The following is an 8,493-nucleotide window of genomic DNA, read 5'->3' on the forward strand; positions in this document are numbered from 1 at the left end:
CCTCAAGGCCTGGTGGGCCAGGGTGTGCTCCAGTCTCTCCTCCTCCCCCATCATCTGCTCCTGTGTGCTCTGATCAGATATGTCCCTCTCCAAGAGCTGCAGATTCAGTGCAGTCCTTTGAAATAAATGCTTCTGGTGGGTAGGGGAAGACATCCACTTAGTATTTGGGACTGGGGCCACCCCCCTGCCCCCCACCCCAGACCTCTCCACTGGATCCCTACTCCACACTGGCATGTTGCATTCACACCTTGGAGCACTGGGTTGAAGTGTGGTCCCTCTTTTCCTTGGAGATATAAATAATACCCTCCCCTTAGGTGAGTTAGTGCCCTGTCCTCCCGCTACCCATTTCTTCCTTATTTTCATCATTTTTTTCTCTTTTCCCCACCTCCTCCCCAGTTGTCTCCCATGTGCATCCCCGAACAGGAGATTCTTCTGAGTTATTTTTTTCAATCTGTGCTGTGAATCTACAACAATACTAAAAAAATTTTTTTTTGTTTTTAACAGTTTTCCCCATTTGAAAGTTACTGCAAGGGTTAAGTAGAGCTCTTTCTTGTGTGATCAACATACATATGTATCTTTTGTGACTTTTCAGAACTTTTGAAAATATAGCTGCCTCATGGTCTGATGGAAAAGGCCGATAACAAACAGTTGTGAGTCATGCTTCAACCATTCATGAGGCTTGGGGGCGCGAGGGGGGGCTTTGGAAAGTTATTTTATCTTTCTAAGCATTAGATTTCTTGTCTGTATAATGGAAATTATGACCTTGTAGGTTGTTTTGAGGATCACATGAGATAACATTTAGGAACTCAATAAATGTTTATATAAAGGAAGTGTGGTTAATTTAGACAAAAGGGTTGGAGAAGGTCTTACAAAATCAATTCTCTCTTTGGACCCATCACCACAAATACCTGAAGCAATTTCAGACAATCCATGTGTGTTGGTCTGGGTTGACTAGAGAAACAAGTCCCAGAGACACGCATATGTGTGTAAGAGAGAGTTTTTATCAAAGAGTAATTGTATATTAAGAAAACATCCCAGCCCAGTCCACATCAAGTTTATAAATCTGATATTGGCCCATATGTCTGATACCAGTCTAAAAATTCCTCTTCAGACTCACACAACATATGCAATGATGCCAAATGCAGGAAGATCACATGCCAGTGGGTGGAAAGTCTCATGGATCCAGCAGCAGTGGAAGCATCTCAGCACTGGTGTGGGTATCCACGTGGCTCCTCCAGCCCCAGGGCTTTGGCTCCATCAGCCTAGCTCCATGTGGCTTGTCAACAGGAGTGTTTCGCAGAAAGAAAGTGTATCCTGCCTCCAGGGAGGAAGACAGGAGTTCTCAAAATCCTCAGAGGGTCATGCCCACACAGAGGCCTCATTGGCTATGACCTGATTGACAGGCTAGACTCCACCCCTTTGCTCAAGTTGATAGGAGGTTATGTAACTGCCACACCATTTACAAAGGGATAGGGATGATTAGACTTTTAACTTTGAAAAATATTTCCATATTTTTTGCCTTCAGGTAATCACTCACTAACTTAGATCTTGTTTTGAACATTTTCAACTTATATTAGAGATATGATTATACTCACCCTTGGCTATGTAAATTGTACAAAGTTCCCTGGCCAAAAGCAATGGATTTCATTCTGAGAAGACCAAAGCCGATTCAAATGATGTGGGAATCAAATATTACATGGAATTTTTAACTTATGGCTCATTTATATATACTATAGACACATTTCAATTATTTTCCAGTTGCCCTTAAATTGACGCAGACTCATGTCAGACTAGACCTGTGCTACACAAGGGTGGGTTTTTTGTTGTTTGTTGTGGCGGCAGATTGACAGCCGTTCTTCAGAGGTGGGTTCACTGGGTGGCTTCAAACCACCGACCTTTCAGTTAGGAGCTCAGTGCTGAACCATTTGTGCCATCCTGGGAAGTGGCAGTCATTTTATTTCCACTTCTTGTTAGGATGGCTTCTTGGGCTCTTCCAGTCAGTGTTGATTGCTTCTCTAAGAGTCTGCCATAGTCTTTGAATTCCAAAACTAGCTAAGATGGGTAGCTCTGTCATGTACATGGTCCTCCTTCAGTAGATTATAACTCCGAAAGGGCAAGAATATTCTTGACCAACCTGTTCCTCTACTTCTTACCACCACCACATTCACAGCTCTGCCTCTGCTATATCTGCTTGAGATCCAGGGACATCAGTTTATGTCAGCCCAGACCTCTCAAGTTAGCTCTCATCTTTCGGACTATGGTCCCCACATAGCTTTGGTCAGCCCTTATTCTGACTCCGATCGCCAATCCCTTCCCAACTTCTCAAACCCTTCCACAGGATCCATCCTTAGTAGAATCTCCTCAACACCTTGCTTCTTGGAATGTTTTGTTTGCTTTCTTGGTATGTAGGCTTTTCCAATGATCGTGGCTCTTTGGTAGGTGGCTACTATCTTTTTTCCTCCCACGTTCCTCATTACCGTTTCCAGACCATTCCTGCCCCCACGTCTTAATTTTTCTACCAACTGTGACACTCATGTTATTCTCACTTCCAACACCCCACCTCATTTCTTATAAGTTTTAGCTCCAGATCCAATTACCTCTCTCATAGTTCTTTTTTTTTAAAAATCGTTTTATTAGGGGCTCATACAACTCTTATCACAATCCATCCATACATCAATTGTGTAAAGCACATTTGTACATTCATTGCCCTCATCATTCTCAAAACATTTGCTCCCCACTTAAGCCCCTGGCATTAGGTCCTCATTTTCCCCCTCATAGTTCTTGTTGGTTGTTTTATCCTCATAGATTCTGCTTTCAATACCTAGCCTTATTATTCTTTGGATTTACCTCCTCCAGTGACTTTCCCCTAACCTATCTTACACCATTCACCCCATGGTCAATACTTGGACATGGTTCCTACCGATAACTGCAACCCGTCCACATACATTTCAATTACTACCTATTATTGTAACCATTGTGGTGGCATAAACTTTCTGAATATGGATTTTCTCCCCAAGTCTCTGTAACTGCCACCATGTGATTGGGTGGGACTATGCCAGCAGGGTAAGTGTAACACTACTAGAAGGGCTTGGTTGGTTTTCATTACCAACCCCCTGGCTAGAAGAATGAGTCATCTTTGAAGCAGCAGCAGAGAAGAGAGAAACTGCTGGTCCTGGAGGAGCACAGTCAAGATCTCTAACTGACACGGTGGAGACTACCAGGACCGGATGCGTCACAGACTGGCACGGAGACGCAGAGAAGCAGCACCGAGACTCTGGGCTACCTTCTCCTCATCTGGCCGGAGACTATGGAACTGACTGTGGGATAGCTTGACAGGGAGGCTGACTTCCTGGCCCACGGCTGCAAAGGCCCAGGGACCACATGGGCGATAGGCTGAAAACCAGAGAAAGACTTGGCTGCTGACTGAGGAGACGGATGACTGTATTCTTTGTTTGCTGATCCTGATTTGTGTTAACTTATTAACTTCCCTAACCACCCCCTTAATTGGGAGTATTGTCTGTGGCAGCTGCAATAAATTATTGAGCCCAGATAGAAGTGGAGTGATGTGGGAGGAGCGAGTGGTGTCAGAACAGGGTCAAGAAGGATGGACCATGGAGGCTTATCCGGCCTCTTCCTCATGACAATAGGGACTCAGAGGTCAGACATGGCTCTCTATTGCGGTTTATTGAAGTCATTATTACTTTTGTGGAATTTGTTGATTTGGACTACTCTGGTTGGATCGACACAGGCATATGAGTTGCATTCTTTCAGCCTATATGCACACCTGTCTAATGGTCTGCCTGCTCAGGGAATGGACGGTAGAGGAGTTGAGTTCAGGCATTAGAGACATTGGGGAAGAGAAGCTAGAACAACTGAACCATGAAATGGTTAAGGAGACTAAGGGTGTTGAATTAGACCACGAAGAAAATAGTCAAGTCTGGAGAAGAGTCCTTGAGTCCTTTTTCAGTGCTGCTGTAACCAGAATAGTTGTCTGTAATTCAGGCCATAGGAAGCAATGGTTATGGGTTGTCTCCGTTTCCTAGTGCTGTACAGAGATTTATTTCTTCGCAGTTCGGGAGGCTAAAAGTGCACAGTCAGGGCACTAACTCTAGAATTCTCTCTCCTGTCATCTCTAGATGAAGATCTCTTTCTGTTGCTGTCGACCAAGCATCAACAGGGCATGCGTCTTCCCCTTTGGTGTGTGCCTGCTTCATCTGATCTTTTAAAAGTTTAAGCACAACCTGTCCCGAAGTGGCCTGGCCTGATTAGTGTAACAAAGAAAATGCATTCCCAGATGGGATTCTATTTCACAGGTATAGGGGTGAGTATATTAACACACGTTTTGGAAGACACAAATCAATTCACAACAGGGAGGGTAGAAGAAGTCTTCCATTCTGGAAGAAAGGGATGGCTGATGCAAATGTCCCAAATAGCTGAAGAACAGTAAACAGTACCAACTAGAGGCCTGCAGGGCCAGGAAGGGTGGAACAGAGATAGTTAGACTGTCCTGGGGACATGGGGAGAAGAAAATGTTCCACAGCGCGCAGTAGGGGCTGGATAAATATTTGTTGACTAAATGAATCAATTGTATGATTCCAGGCTTAGGCTTTTGTTATTTTCCCAACCTGTTTTGGACATAGAAGTGCAAAGGTGTCACGTTTAGGCAGGTGGGGGAGGCAAGGTTGCTGCTATCATATTTCTTGTTTTTGTGCAAAGCAGTTGGGTGACTCTAGGTCTGGGTGGGTGAATCAGAAAAAGGCTCCCACTTTCTCTAGGTGCCAGCAGTCTGCGGGCTAGATTGTAACACCTCCATCTTTGTGTTGGGGTTAGGGATGTGTTGGGTAAAATTACGTGGTAAGGTTCTAATGTCAGTTCTTGAAATCCCACCTCAAGGGGTCCTCCAACTGCATTGATGTGGGTCCCTGCAAGCTTTCAAGTAACATCGTTCTCTTCATTTTACTTCTGTGACCTCTCTCACACTGGAATCTTTGAGGCTAAGTTCTACTTAGAAAGGAAAACCTGAGTTGAATGAGTGCTGCAGAAAAACTAAAAGAAATAAATGGGTTTAGGAGGGTGACTCTTTACTTTCTGTGCCCAAAGTCACCTGTGTCAATTGGCCTCTGTGGATCATAATAATCTACACAGCCTTGAGAGGAATGGGAATTCCAGAATACTTCAATGTGTTCATGTTGAACTGTACACGAAGGACTCAAGAGGCATTTGTGTGAGCGGAACAAGGGCACACTGCATTAAAATCAGGAAAGTTGTACAGCAGAGTTATAACATTTCACCATACTCATTCAAGATGTAAGCTTCCCCGGTCATTGAATCATTTGTGATTCATGGATAGCCCATGTCTATTGGAGAAGAACTGAGTTCTAAAGTTTTCAGTGGCTGAAGTTCTTCTGTAGATTGAGTGATAATTACTACATGTGAACTTACCGAAGGCCAGCCTATTTTTCTTTCTTTATCTTTGTGTCCTTCCCTAGAGCATTGTACCTGACACTAGAAGGCACCAAGTAAGGGTTTACAGAGTCTACGTAAAGGCAGACGGACAAGGGCTGCTGACCACCAGGTTTCCCCTCTTCCCTTAGTCATTTCATTCTAAGCATCAGTCATCAGAAGGCTTGCTCTTTCCGCCTTCCCTTCCTAAGGACATTCTTTCTTTACGGGAATCTGCTGGGGGCCATATGAACGGAAGTCATTTGATTCTAGGGGAAATCTGGGAACAGTTTTGTTGTTTTTTTTACTAGCAGCTCCCAGAGCTACTGTGGGTTAACAGTTTCCTCTTATTGTCTCTGCTTGTTCGTATTTGGCTTACCCAAGGGTTATTGATAAAGATTTTTTCCCAGTTTATTCTTATTGACGCCAATAAAGCACTGTCTAGTTGGGTTGTTTTCAAATTATTCTATTAAATTCAATGAGCTATTTTCCAAATATTTAACAAATGATTGATTGTCTGTCTTTGTACTTAAGTGTATCTTTCAACAGGCTTTTCAATTTGCTTCACCTTCCTTTTAGCTTTGAAAATGACCCTAGGTCATAGAGGGAGTTCGTGGAAAGGCTGGGATGGGAAGCCTTTTTAGGGGGTGGGGGAAAACTGATTTGAATTTGGATTGTGACTCTGTTGCTCACAGTCTGGGCCAGTCTCTTAGCCTCTGTAGCAACAAGAGCTACTTATTGAGCACGCAAAAGATTCCAGGCACTATATAAGTTCAGTTCTTATCTGAATATAGGGGCTAGTGATTACATCTACATAATATTTATAGTTTTGTCTTGAAGAGGACGTATTTTTAGGATGGAGGCTGGAACCAGTTTGCGGTCAAGATAATTCTGAGTCATGGTGGCTCTATGTGTGTCAGAGTAAAACTGTGCTCAATAGAATTTTCAATGGCTTGTTTGAGAGAAGTATGTGACCACAGGCATTATAGTGTAATGTGCAAAAGAGTTATAATGAAATGTGTAAAGACCTGGAATTAGAAAGGAGGAGCTTAGTATATCTTACGCTGAAAGAATGACAGAAAAAATTCAAGCCTTGAATTGCAGTATTGATGGATTCCATGGAGAAAAGATTGAATGATGCAGGAAGCATCAAAGGGAGATGGAAGGAATACACAGTCACAGTACCAAAAGGAATCAGTCAACATTTAAACATGTCCAGGGATAGTATATGATCAAGAACTAATGGAAAAAGTCCAAGCTATCCTGAAAGTATTAGTAAAAAACCGTGTCTCCAGGACACGTTTTTTACTAATTGTTTCAGCAAACAGATGCAGTGTCGGAAGCACTCACTAGTCTATAACACAACATTTAGAAGACAGTTACCTGGTCAACTGCTGCCCCCCCCCCCAATTCATATTCATACCAATTCCAAAGAAGGTGACTCAACAGTACTTGTAAATTATCAAACAATATCATTAATATCACATGCCAGTAAAATTTTGTTAAAGATCATTCAAAAGTAGTCGCAGCAGTACATTAAAAAGGAGCTGCCAGAAATTCAACCTGGATTCAGGAAAGGTGTGGTACAAGGAATACCATTGCTGACATCCAATGGATTTTGGCCCAAAGCAGAGAACAACAGAAAGCTGTGTTTTATTGCTTAGAATGGGAATTCCACAACACTTCATTGTGTTCACAAGGAACCTGTCTATAGGCAAGAGGCAGTCTTTCAAGCAGAACAATGGATACTTTCTGGTTTAAAATCAGGAAAAGTGTGCATCACAGTTGTATAATTTCACCTTCCTTGTTTATTCTCTATGCTGAGCAAATAATCTGAGAAGCTGGACTGTATGATAGGTTGGCCTAAGGACTGGGGCAAAGCTTATTAACTTCCTTTGATATGCTCAGACACAACAATGAGGAAGACACCGGGCTCAGCAGTGTTTATGTGGCCCCTAGGGTGGCTATGAATTGGAGCGAACCTGATGGCATTGATTGCCAACCTTTTCTGAGGTACCTCTGGGTGGCCTAAAAGAGTCTGAGTGTTCTATAAAGGTAGTTGTTGTGATTTCATTAGTAACAATCTTCTCTGACAAGAAATATGACCAGTCACAAAAATGCAGCACTACTCCTGTCATTTTCCTTTGAAATAGTATTTTTCTGAGCAGCAGTTATAAATATCTCATGAGTTCCCTTCTCATTTCCTTTTCGTTATTGCCACAAACTTTTCATCTCAGGATAATTGTAGATTTGCAGAAATGTTGCAAAGAGATTCCTGAGAGAATCCCTAAATTTGCTGACCCATTTCTCACAGTGCTCTGGTGCACATGCCAGCACTAAGGAGCCCATTGGTACATTGCTATCAAGAGCTAGACTTTGTTCAGCTCTCAGTGATGTCCATTTCCTCTTCTTCATTCAAACTATCACCGTGCCTTTGGGAAGCGCTCCTTTCCTTCTGTGTTAGCGCTGCCTCTATGCTTGGATCTTAAGAAATGCCACAGGGAGGCCCATGCACACTCTGTTCTGGCATCTGAGGCTTATAGCCTTCACCATGGAACCCTGGGTGCATCGTGGTCACCCACTGGACCCCTCACTGCAAGGTCAGCAGTTTGAAACCACCAGCCATTCCAAGGGAGAAAGATGAGGCTTTCTATTCCTGTAGAGATACAGTCTCAGAAACCCACAGGGCACTTCTACCCTGTACTACAGGTTTGATGGCTTGATGGTAGTAAGTTTGCTTTTTGATTTTGAGACTGCGGCTGGACTGTCTAAACGCTTTGTCTTTGGGTTGATTCCGATCCAACATATTACAGAGTGGAACTGGGCTTTATTGAAGGCAGCTTGGTGGATGGAACCTGTAAGGAAGCACTTCTTTGGTTGGGTGAGCTTTGAACAGCCAACCTGCAGATCAGTAGTTGACACTCACCAGTTTTCCCATGGGAGAAAGAGGAAACTGCCTCCTCCTATAAAGGTTTACAGCCTCAGGAGTCCTTTGATGGCTATGGGTTTTTAGAGTCTTTAGGGGAGTAGCTTGCCTGGCCTTTTCTTCCA

This window comes from Echinops telfairi, unplaced genomic scaffold (assembly GCF_000313985.2).
Source record: "Echinops telfairi isolate 266 unplaced genomic scaffold, ASM31398v2 ScPeMD7_2;HRSCAF=8, whole genome shotgun sequence".
NCBI classification, from domain to species: domain Eukaryota; kingdom Metazoa; phylum Chordata; class Mammalia; order Afrosoricida; family Tenrecidae; genus Echinops; species Echinops telfairi.